A 13,615-nucleotide genomic window follows, 5' to 3' on the forward strand; every position below is an offset into this window, starting at 1 on the left:
GATTCTTACCGCTTCCCGTCTACACAGTGTATTTCAATTAAGTATGATACTTGTGACTTAGTAAGGCAGTTGAAAAGAAAAAAAAGTGTCATTTACATTTCATATCAGAATTCTCTTTGTAATATTATTCACATCGAATGTACATGTATGTCAGAATGCAAAAATGAGGGAAAACTTAGAAAATAAAGACTTTATTACTAGCAAATATTAGAATGTTGGACTTTAGGAGGCATTACACTTTTAAAAAAGTTGCATAGTAAAGATATTTGCATAGTGGACAGAAAAGTATTCACATCTATCTAAAATGTGGCATGCAAAAAAACCTACTTACTAACAAAGGAGGAGATGATGGAGATCCATGGAGATTAAGCAAAGTATATTATATGTCAGAATGAGTCTTGAATCTGTGCTTTATTGTTCAACTAGATAAAATTTCTAGAAGATGTAATTTATAGAAAGAGAATGTGTCCAACACCATTGTTTGTTTTTGGTTTTGTTTTGTCTTCCTGCAAGAGATGGTCAAGTGCCAGGATTGGGGCTGATAGGAGTTCTGTTATACAATTTCTGGGATGTATTATAATTTTAATAATATAGTCATGCCTTTTAATAATATAGTCATACCATTTTCTCTCCTTTCTTCCTGTTGGAATGCAGATTATAGTAGAGGTATAGGATTCATATTGAGGTCGCAAATAATAAAACGCAGAAAAGGGAAGAGAGTCATGCAGATACAGGCCCTGATGTAGTTGATCCACAGACCTGACAGTCCTAATAAGGCTTGTCATCTTCCAGAGTCTCATCCATTACTATTAGTGGGATTCCATTATCTTGAGACTAAGTCATACAGGATAATCAGTACAAGGCTTATTTTTTCTTATGACTCAGTTGCACTAGTTGTAAGTGGATAGTATAAAGCAGAATTCTTCAAAGGTAGTATAAGGAGATGTTGTAAGGAGATAATTGAAGGAGAAATTTACTAAGCAATATTAGGGACAAAATGTCTGTGAAGCAGAAAGCCAGGCAGAGTAACGAGTATAATAAAAAATAAGCACCTTATACTGGAGTCTAACTGAACCCATTTGTTTGCTGGACTCAGAGTAAAGCTACTGACAGATTTGGTATGCAGCAAAGAAAGGGTTTATTTGATTGGCAGCCAAACAAGGAAGTGGGAGGACAAGCCTCAAATCTGCCTCCTGAAGGGCAGAAGGGTATGAGAGTCAGGGTTATTTCAAAGCAAATTAAAAAGGGTCTGGATATAGAAAAGACAAGCTACTGTCACTCAAAATCAGATAAAAGAAGTTACTAAATAGGGGAGGGTTGAAGTCATTATGTTGTCGTTAAAGGGAAGGTCTGTGTCATGACAGGTTTTGGCCAGCTTCTAGGTAAAGCCTTGAGTCCCCAATAAAATAACTAAATCAGCATTTTGTTGTCATGGTGCCAGGCAAGAATGTTTTCTATAAAAACATGGTAACAAGCTACATTCTGAGAACGAGCAGTTGTATTTATTGGTCCTGGTAACTGTTTGGTTGCCAGTTTCAGAAGTATATATGTTGAATTCTCACACTTGCCACCACTCAGCACTAGCTTAACAACTCATAAAAAATGCACTATGCAGGGTACCTAGCTGGCTCAGTCCACAGATGTGGCTCTCAGTCTTGAGGTTGTGAGTTCAATCCCATGTTGGATACTTTTAAAAGCTTACTTAAAAAAAAAAAAAAAAAAAAAAAAAAAGTGTGGGCACAGATGGCCCTTACACCTAAATGCCAGAAGTTTTTTTTCTCTACAAAGGAAAGCAAAAGCAAGTTTGTTTTATCAGATTTAAAATGAAAGTTCATTTATTTCCATTATTGAAGATGACCTTGGGTTCGGAGATAGAGCAAATTTACTGTTATTGTTGGTATTAGTTTCCAACTAGATCATTCATTTCTTTATACCTGCATTCAACACAGATGCATTTAGCAGGCAGGTATTTATTTGGTGGTATGACTAATGAATAAACAACTGTGGTGCTAACTGAACAGACTAATTCATCAGTGCATAAGAGTTATTATCTAAGATACCCAGAAACACATTAGACATTGCTTTTTTTTTTTAATTATTTTTATTAACATATAATGTGTTATTTGCCCCAGGGGTACAGGTCTGTGAATCATCAGGCTTACACATTTCACACACTGAACCATAGCACATACCCTCCCCAGTGTCTATAACCCAACCACCCTATCGCTCCCCCCTCAGTTTGATTTGTGAAATTAAGAGTCTCTTATGGCTTTATACCTTTGCTTCTTAAACATAATTGCATACAGACCAACTAGAGGTCAGTTAAATTATAAGTCTGGAGTGGGGCCTGAGATCTTGCATTTCTAGGAAGAACCCAGTTGGCACAGATGCTGCTGGGTTAGAGAACCCATTTTGGTTTTTAATTTTTTTCTTTAAAAATATTCCCGTCTTGGGGCGCCTGGGTGGCTCAGTGGGTTAAGCCGCTGCCTTCGGCTCAGGTCATGATCTCAGGGTCCTGGGATCGAGTCCCGCATCGGGCTCTCTGCTCAGCGGGGAGCTTGCTTCCTCCTCTCTCTCTGTCTGCCTCTCTGCCGGCTTGTGATCTCTCTCTGTCAAATAAATAAATAAAATCTTTAAAAAAAAAAAAAAATATTCCCGTCTAAATAACATATAATGAATCTTATATTAGTTTCAGGTGTAACTTGAGGTCCATAGTATTATTGATATTTTGACTTAATTCATAGTTTTGGTAAGGTAAGGACTTGAGAAATCCTATGTATTTTTTGATACATGTTGGTAATTTCCTGTATTTGATACTTATAATAACTTAAAATATTCTATAACGCTGAGTTCTGCTTTCCTTTCAGAATTATTTATATAAAATTTTCCTCAATTCACTTTAGGTTGAGAAGGTGGAATTAAATTTTTTTCTTTATTCTGGTCCTGTTCTGTGGTCTACTAATCTATAACTTATCAGTCTATCTGGAAAATAATATTATACTGCTTCCTATATATTAAGTTACTTGCAGCACTATTTTCAATTCTTGTGCTATTTTTGTCATGTAGTTTACCTTTACATATACTATGAGCCTAAAATAAATTGCTCTTTTCTCCTTAGTTAACTTTTTTAAAGCTATTAAAAATATAGATTTAAAGAAAAAAATTGTTTTACCTCAATTTAATTCATTCCAGCACATTCTATTTCTTTGTGTTAACCCAGATGTTCTGACAGTAAATGCTTTCATTTGGTTAATGTTAAAGTTTTTTATTTCTCCATTCTCCATAGTCTTTCTGGTTTACATTTAAGCACCCATGTGCTTAAGAGGAATAAAATTACATATTTTCTTTGGGTGAAGACAAATCTAGAAGTCTTCAGAGTGTAGCAATCCCTGATTTTGATTCTATCTTTCTGAAGGTAGGTTGAATAGCAGATGGAAGTCTTAAAGTCTAGACTAAGTATAAAAGTAGAAAATTTGGATTTTTTTTTTGAGGTAGCAAATAAATAAGTAAATGAAGACTACTTCAAAAGTGGGGGACACAAGAATTTTTTTTTTAAGATTTTTATTTATTTATTTGATAGACAGAGAGAGATCACAAGTAGGCAGAAGGCAGGCAGAGAGAGAGAGGGAAGCAGGCTCCCCGCTGAGCAGAGAGCCTGATGTGGGACTCGATCCCAGGACCCTGAGATCATGACCTGAGCTGAAGGCAGAGGCTTAAACCACTGAGCCACCCAGGCCCCCCGACACAAGAATTTTTTAAGTCTATAAATTGTCTTTAAGTGTGGAAGCAAATTTGGAAGTGAATTGTTTAATAATAATTTAATAATAACACACAATAAAATCATGTTGTAGATCCCATAGTAAACATATTTTGAGCACTTGCTATTGAGATTGTGTGAATATTTGTACACCAATAGAAACACAGTATGAAATGTTGCTTTGCATTAAGGCAAGATATATACAGTTACATTAAGTTTGGCAATTAAAAAGATGGACCTTTTGCTTCATATTGTCTCAGGATTTAGCAAGACTTGACGCTGTATATCTAAATCACGTAAAACTTGGACCATGAAAATGGGACAAAAACATAAAAAAGAAGATGCTGGAGAGTCAGGAATTCCAATAACAATTAATTAACACATACAGAAACAGCAACATGTAATTAACTATTCTAATAATCAGAGAAAATTAAGGAACCAAATATGAGGTCATAGTTACATTCAGGAAGGAATACATAAATTTGGAATATAAATTGGTCCTTATGAAATGAATGTACAAATACTAACATTATTTAGGAGAACTAGAAGAAATGACAAATATAGAGAAGTTACCATTTATTGAGTTCCGAGTATGAGCCTGGCAATGTACTTAACATATATTATCTCTAATTTTCAGAAGACCCTATGTCACAGCTATGGGGAAAATCAAAGCAGAATTGTATACATCAGAAAATCAAGGTAATACAAATGTATGGTTATTGTGAATTCTATTTTGCTTCTCTTTTCAATAGGAAGTCCTAGATATATTTAGTTTCCTGGATTTGCTACCATTAAAGGGATTTTAAAGATACAATTCCATGAAGTTCAGATAAAATATTAAGAATCTATGAGCATGTCCGATTTGGCAACAATAATAGTACTAATAAAAATAATACTGGTAATAATATTTCACATTTATTGACAGCTTACTGTTTTTCAAGTAGTGGTCTACACTTTTAGATACTGTTATTTCATTTAATGCTCAACAAAACTCTGAGACTGAATGTAACTCTGTACCATTTTACAATCTTTATCTTAGAAAAGGAGGACAGGAAAATTTATAGGAGAGAGCGGGACACCATATGATTAACACAGGCTTGTTCCCTGGAGATTAATTCTATAAATTTAAACAAGAGAAAGGGATAAAAGGAAGGCAGTTTCTGTTTTACATCGTGCTTTATTGTATGACAGTCTTTGCAAGCTTGCTAATTTGTAAAATGCTTACTGGAATTGGAGAAGGCCCACCAATCAGAATAATATACAGAATATTTGCCAAAATAATATTAGTAAAATCTATATTTGGACAGCATTACTGCCCATAACCTCAGAGATTAAAAGAAGTAAAAGTCACCCCATGAAGAGTTGAATCTGTGACCAGGTCATGCCCAGGAAAATAGACCAAAAGTGAATTATCTTACAAACCTAAGTTTGAAGCAAGTGTGAGTTTTTGTTTCTGTTTAGACTTTTGAAATGACTTAACTCTGATGATTTTTAATGTAATTATAACTATCTCATTGAAAAAACTGGACTTGCTAACTGCAAGCAGAAGGCATAGACGGATTCACTCTGCTTCACTAGCAAAGGCAGATCTTGCTGAGGTTGAATGTGTATCAATAGGTCTTGACAATTTTCTTAGTTCTCTTTCTTCTAGGTAACTTGGAATTCCTAGACGCCAAGATATACAGAGGAAGAAAGTAACTCTGAAATAGTGCATTTTATGATCAACTCATTTCTGTCTCTTTGGGAGAGGGAGAGTGAAAAATGTATCCAGGAATGAAAAAAAGGTATAGATTGACCATTCAGGAAGTTCACATGTAAAAGAAAGGGCTATAGTGAAGCAATAGTAATAATGTAATAATTCACTTGATTGTGATGATCAGTAAATTATGTAGTACAAGACATAGTAATGCACATTTGGACATGGAGAATGAAACTAGAGGGTAAAAATAGTTATAACCAACTCATCCTCTGTCCTTCTCTTATCTTGGGCAAGGAAGCTAACTGTAGTGGTCTATTACTATTCTTTAAATAAAATAACAATTTGTTACTTTGGCATTTTATCATGTTATTTGTCAAAGTATTTTATTTTTTGTAAGAAAGTTGGCTTGATGGGTATGGATGAGCTTTTTTATTTAGATGTTCACTTTTGTGACAACTTTAAAAATTTTTATCATTTTGTGTTTCTCAAGTTCAATCTCTGTGGGAAGTAATCTATTATAAGGCAGATTTATTCAACAGGTCCTGCAGAGTTTCACAAATTCCTCCCCCAGGGTTGTTATTTTTGATGGTATGAAACATAAAAAAGAACCATTAAGTAAAAATAAGAAATAGATATAAAATGTACAAAAGAAAAAGCAATATGTGTCTTTATTTTATATATTTGTAAACATAGAGGTCAGCTTCAGAAAAAATTCATCTGTTGATTACCAGAATTTAGATTTAGCTTGATCAAAATTAGTACTTAACAGGCATATGATATTTTTGCATTTTAGATGACATCTCTCCATTAATTAAATGGTAGTACTTCTTTCAAAATTATTTCTACCTTTTTTTATCGTTTCTAATAAGAATTATTATACCAAGTCCATAGGAGAACACAGTGTTAGTATACAAAGGTCATTCTAGACCACACTCCTATTAAGATAAAATAATTATAATTAAATCTCAATTTCCTCATAGCTGTTACTAAACAAATCAACTTTATGGGTAAGTATAATATAGTCTTAGATATTAAGTTAAATAACCATAAAAATTCTTATATATTAGAAATAGTCTGAACTATAAGATCTTAGGTTAAATCTTTAAAAGTATACCACGCTTCAGTTTAATAAATTTTTTAGGGAAAGAAATTTGCTTTGGTTCAGGGAGTAGCAGTATAATTCAGTGATTGTGTGGAGACTGTGAAGTCAAAATGCCTGGGTTCAAAGCCCAACCTTTTTACTTACCAGCAGTGAGACTTGATGCAAACAACTTTGCCTTTTGTTCCCCACAGTTTAGTTTTTTTCATGTACAGTCTTAGTATAATTAGTACTACCTACCTTATGGGAATTTTGTGAGAGTTCAATTCACTAATCTATGAGCTTCAAACAGCATATGCCAATAGTAGGCAGTTTATAGGTAATTATTATTAATGTAATTAGCATCTTCTTTGAGGAAACAAAATTATGCCATGGGAAAGATATCATTATATCATGGAGAGATATCTTATTTCTGGTGCTTAGCGTGACCTATAAATCATATTTTTTGTTCACAGGTAGTTGTCTCTTCTGTATACCTCTGTACTACTAATTAAGGCCTTAGCACCTTTCTAATTCTTCTTCCTGCTTCACTGAGAACATTAGTCTCTCTTTTTGTCTACATTTCTTTCAGTTTTAGGGGATGGGATACCTTACTGTTGAAGCAGTTACTCACTTACCCCCTGGATTACATTTCCAATTACTGTTTCCTGGGCTCTGCTCCTCAGGCATTTGCCTTGTCTATTTGCTATGTACTTCCACTGCTTTTTCCACTCACTTTCTATCTTTAACCTATGTACATATTCAAGTAACCTCATTCCTAACCATACTACCCTGCTTTCCTTAATCCCACACCACTTTTCAACATTGTGCAGTCTTTATCTCCTGCTTCTAGCTTGTGTTTCTAAAGATTGTTTCATATGTTGCATTCTCTCCTGGCTCCTTTCCAATTCTTGTATTTATCTCTGATCTTTCTTTTGAGTAATTCCCATTAAGAGCAGCCACAGTTCCACATGGCTATGTGCAATCAGCAAGCTATCAGCTTTTCTTATTGTACATCACTGCCAAATTGCAAAATGTGAAACACTTATTACTGCACCTCCACTCTCTGAATCCCATGACATACTCCTGGTTCTTAGATCGTTGTGCATAATAATACTGTGTCTTTCATATAATAATAATAATGTGTCTTTCATCGCTATTATTCCTTTTCACATCACTTAAAGGTTGGTCTTTCTTTGGGTTCTGGCACAAATAGTACTTTTTTTCACTCTATCCTGCAGGATAAAACTCTTCATTCCCATGACTTTCCCTACAAATTCCATACATTTATATTTTTGTAATCAACATAATATTTATGTACAATAAAAAGCTCAATGTATACTGAGTTAATGTGTATTTAATATTTATTATATATTGCTCAGTAAGATTTGACAATGCAATCCTAATCAAAATATAAAATGCTCTGTTTATCTTAGAAAGTTACCTGCAGTGCATTCGAAATGTATTGTGTATTGAAATATTAAATTTGGTTTAAATATTTTAGTTGAATAAAAATTTTTAAAAACACATGAAAATCTGTAGAATTAAATAAATCACTGTTTCAGGGGATGTTTTTCATCTTTAAATACTTATAATAGAAAAGAAGAATGGTCTCAAATCAAAACTGTAATATCCCTCAAACAAAAAACAAAAAGCAAATTAAACCCAAAGCAAGCAGAAGGAAGAAAAAATAAAGAATAATAAAGAACATAAAGAAATAAAGAATATATCTTCAGCTGCAGTGGTAAGAGGAGAGAGAGAGGGAGAAATTATCAATATTAGGAAAAAGGGAGAACATCTATATGGATTCTACAGATATCAAGAATATGAGAGAATATTATGTGACTTCATGCTAACAAAAATGCTATCTTAGATGAAATGAATAAATTCCTTGAAAGACACAAGCTACTGAAGGTTTCTCAAGAAAAAAATAGGTAACTGAATAACTTTATACATAGTAAGATAATAAAAATTTTAATTAAAAAAACCTTCACGTAATAATACATGGGCTTACAGATGCACACTTGCAAACACGCACCCATACAAACTGTTAGACTCAGATGGCTTCACTGATGAAATCTCCATTTTAAAAAGAAATCATGTATATTCTACCCAAACTTACCAGAAAGTAGAACGGAAAGAAACATGATGCAATTTATTGTATGCAGTATTACCCTTTTCTTTCTAGTCTTCAGATTTTGTAATTTCTAATGATATACAAGTTCACTGATTATTTTGCTATTTCTAATCTGATGCTGAATCCTTTAGCAGCATTTTTATTTCAGTTAGTAAATTTCTCGGCTCTAGGATTTCCTTTTAAAAAGTCGTGTTTAAACTGCTGTTGAGATTCTCTACTCCCCCCCAACTAGTAGTACATTATCCTTTAAGTCTCTGAATTATTTTCATTTACCCTGTAAATTTAAATTAGCTCCTTTAAAGTCATCATCTGCTTAATCCAACATCCAACCCAACAACTAACTATGAGTCAGTTTTCCTGACAGATCTTTTCTGGAGTTTGGGTTATACTCTTCTGTGTCATTGCATGTCTAGCAATATTTTGTGGAAAACTGTATAGACAATGTATTGTAGCAACTCTATATTCTGTCATGTTCTGTGAATTATTATCTTTTATTTCTAGTATGTTTTATTTCTAGCTTGGCTTCAAACGGCAAACTTTATCTCCCCCGTGATATGCAGCTGCTGTGATCTCCGCTTTAATATTATGGCTTCCTATTGCTAACAGCTTTTTTAAAAAATCTGTCCATTGGATGCTTTCCTTATTCTTGAAATAATTGCTGCTCAGCTGAAGATCTAGACAGAGATGGGACTTACCCACTCCGTGATTTCTTTGCTTCTGAGATTGCTCCCTTATTTTCAGATGCTTTCTTTCCTCCGGAATCTGCACTCCACTCCAAAGCCATTCAGCGTCACATTTCTGCCACCTAAGCTGTGAACCTTTGAGGATATAGTCAGTTAAGGGAATCAACAATCTGACAGACTGATTCTCACTTTCAAGAATAAACTCTCTTTGGTCTTTTTTTTTTCTTTTCTTTTCCTTTTTTTTTTTTTTTTTTTTTTTTAAAAACCAAGGAGATAGAGATGCCCCTCATACATGCATAATTTAGTTTTCAATCAGATATTTTGGGAAGATTGTACTCTAATTTGGTTTTCACTGTTTCTGGGATTCTCTCACAGACAGGAATTGCATAACCAACCCTTCATACTGCTTTCCAAACCCTCAGTCTGACCTGGGATACCTTTAGTAGGTAAGGCTGTGGCTTTTCCTACTACTACTGTTTTGTTTTCCTTAAAGATTAAATGGTTCCCTCAAGCCAGTAAATCATGAATTTGCAATAAATACCTCATGAAGTTGTACTTGTTTTTAACAATAAACAATTATCCAACTTCTTTTGTTTTCTGGACACTGTCCAATGTCTAACTTTCCCCCTCCCGGTGGTTTTTGTATTTGTTTTTGGAGGGAGATCACATTACCATTTATCCCTTGGCATTACCAAAAGTTTTTTTTATTTCCAAGCCATGTTTTCATATCTTTGTTAAGGCATCTTGACACGAAGCAGTTCACATATTTAAACTTTACTTCTTAATGAGTTGTGTCATATTCCCAGAAAAATTAATCAAGCTAATTAACATAAAATCACCTCAGAATTTCCCTGTGTTCTTTTTAAATATCCTCACTCCTCAGTTTCTGTCTTGTTCTCCTATCTCAGACAACCACTGTTCTGATTTCAGTCATGAGAGGTTAGTTTATATTTTCTGGAATTCTATAATAATCTAATCCTTCAGTATGTAGTCTTACTTAAATCTAGCTTATTACGCAGTGTACTTATTTTGTGGTATCTCCATGTGGCTGTATGCATCACTAGTTTACTGCTTTTTATTGCAGACTGGTTTTCCCTTTTTTGAATATACCATTATTTATCCATTTACCTGTTGATTGATATTTGGTTTGTTTCCAATTTGGTGTTATTACAAATAAATCTTCTATTTATTATGAGTTTTTTTGTTTAATGAACATATGCTTTCATTTATCTTGGGTAAATACTTGGGAGTGGAATGGCTAGGTCATGTGGTATGTTTAATATTTTAAGAATCACCAAATTATTTTTCAAAGTGATTGTGCCATTTTGAAATCTTCAGTGTGTGTATAAGAGTACCAGTTGCTCCACATCCTTGCTGTTACTCCTTTTATTTATTTTGGTTAATTGATGGTGATAGCTTTATAGTGGTATATACATCAAATTTTATTAAAATGTACATATTAAGAGTAATTTCAATATTATAATAATTAATAAAATATGATGACCATTCTTTTTTTCTATTAACAGTATTCTTTCACTTTTCATATATAAATATGTGCTTATTAAATTTCTTCAATGTGTATACTTTTTTTCTCATCCTGAATTTCAATATTTGTTATAGCCTACATCAGATTTTAAAGTAACCTTAGCTGGCCTGTACCTGTACTATATTTGTACTATATACTGTACCTGTACTATATTTTTTTAAATACAGTAAGATTGCAATATAATGGGGACAAAGAGAATATTTCAGAATGACACAAGTCTTTAATCTCTAATTCAAATCTCCTTTGTGCTGTGTCACACTGCTGATTAATGAATCATTTCCATGAGATTGAGATATATACATATATATATATATCACAAATATATATATTTTTATATATATAATATATATATTTATATTTATATATGTTTGTGGCATCTGAATATTTCCATGAGATATATATATATATTTTTGTTTGTTTGCTTGTTTGTTTTTTTCCTTTGTGGCATCTGAACAAGCCTAGGGCTTGCTGAAACTCCTAGATAGTTTGCTTCCAGCCTCTACTACCATTTTGTGCAGCTACTCAGCAGGTTGCCTGAATGACAACAGCATATCCTGAAATCCCCACAGGCATATCCTGCAATCGCCACAGGCAGCCAGACAACAAAAATGATGAACTGCTTCTGATGCTCCCCACATAGGTTTTAAATGCAAAATGTAGCCACTTGTCTTAGTAACCAGCTGGAGAGTGTGGTGCTGCCTATAGTAGACAATGGGACTCTAATTCCAAGTGCCCAAGAAGCATAGTACAGTACCTAAGATATAGAATATAGAAGCACTAGAGCTGGGCTAGACATCTGGCAGGTGCATTGCAAGTATCAGTTTAGATACTGTCTCACTCATGGGAGCTTTTTCTCTTCATTTGCAGCTGATGTACTATTAGCAGCATCTAAATGGCATCATGAGCTAGCCAATACATATGCATTCTAAAAATTAAACCTTCACCATTGTTTTCAAATGTTTCATATTATAGCCCTTATAATTATTACAAGAAATACCAATATTACATTTGTTAGTGAAAGAAAAGAAAAAATTATTTAAATATAAATTGCATTGCACACATTAGAATGGCTGTAAAAATGGCTTTAAACCTTTTATAACCTATTATAAAACAAAAAAATTCTCATCAGTGGTGATTCTCAAGGTATTCAAGAGACTGTTAACAAGAAGTGTAGAAAAAACAGTTGTGTGAATCTAGTTCAAGCTTAATAAGTGATATAAAATTATGTTAATGGCAGCAAATATGTTCATTATAAATTTGAGAAAGTTTTATTTGGACATTTATACAAATTTTATTTTAACAGCTATGTAACACCTTACATTTATTGTAATTATATAGCATGCATAGAATTGAATTATGTTACTTATCAAGTTCTAGGTAGATTCCCCCCATTCTTTATAATTTATTACAGGGAGCAATATCTATAATACCATTTCATATAAATGTAATATTGTGACATGTGGAGAGTACTACCTGAGCAAATGTAATAGCAAATAATATTTAGTGCTTGCGCATTGCTTCCAGGCATCTGTGTAAAGATGATAGTCTTCTAAATGTTCCCCTTACCTGGTATTGCTAACTTAAAAAATTAGGATCCCTGATGTAAAAGTCATGTCCATTGCTAGTACTTTATAAGAATTATAAGGTTATCTGTCTTTAAAAGTAGGGGGGTGATTTGAAGTTTTGAGTTACTTTCTTCCAGTCTGAAATTGTGGGAATTTCAATCAAATTAATTTTTACCATTTTTCCCCCTAAGCCATGGAAACATATTACAGCTAGATGTGAAGGTAGTTTTCTAAAACAACACAAAGGAAGGAATTTTCAGGCATTAATCTTTTTTCCTTCCTAAAAACTATACTTGCAATTTGCTATTAAAAAATCATGGTTATATATACGTGGATGGGCTGCTATATTCCTAATATTTTAGTTCCATGTTCCTTCCCCATTTCTGTAAGGGACTAATTCTGTGCCTCCAGTTTCTCAAACCAAGATCCTGGTATCATAATGACTCATCTCTTTCTCTTATACTTACTATACAACATATCAGAAAATGCAAATGGCTACACCTTTGGGATATATCCAAAATCATACTTCTCTACTCCACTGCTAACATACAGGTCTTATATGTGGTTATCTTTCTCTTGGATTACTGCAGTTTACTGAAATAATTTCCTACCAGGTCTTACTTCTTTTTCTTGTTTCCTTACAATCCATTCTTTAAAAATAAACAACCAAAAACCTAAGATGATTATCGGTAATTTAAGTCATATTATTCCCTGCTCAAAATCCCAGTGTCTTCCATTTCACTTAGAAGAACAGAAAGTATAAAGTCCTCATAATCATCTTTAAGACTGAGAAATGATATGCTTCTATAGTCATTGTTCTCTAGAAAAACAGAATGAATAGGATATATATAGAGAGATGTTTATTATAAAGAATTGGCTTGTGGGCGCCTGGGTGGCTCAGTGGGTTAAGCCGCTGCCTTCGGCTCAGGTCATGATCTCAGGGTCCTGGGATCGAGTCCCACATCGGGCTCTCTGCTCAGCAGGGAGCCTGTTTCCCTCTCTCTCTCTCTCTGCCTGCCTCTCCATCTACTTGTGATTTCTCTCTGTCAAATAAATAAATAAAATCTTTAAAAAAAAAAAAAAAAAAGAATTGGCTTGTGCAGTTTTGGAACATGAGAAGTCCCATGATCTGCTGTTTCTTGGAGACCTA

Source organism: Mustela lutreola, chromosome 3 (assembly GCF_030435805.1).
Source record: "Mustela lutreola isolate mMusLut2 chromosome 3, mMusLut2.pri, whole genome shotgun sequence".
Taxonomy (NCBI): Eukaryota; Metazoa; Chordata; class Mammalia; order Carnivora; family Mustelidae; genus Mustela; species Mustela lutreola.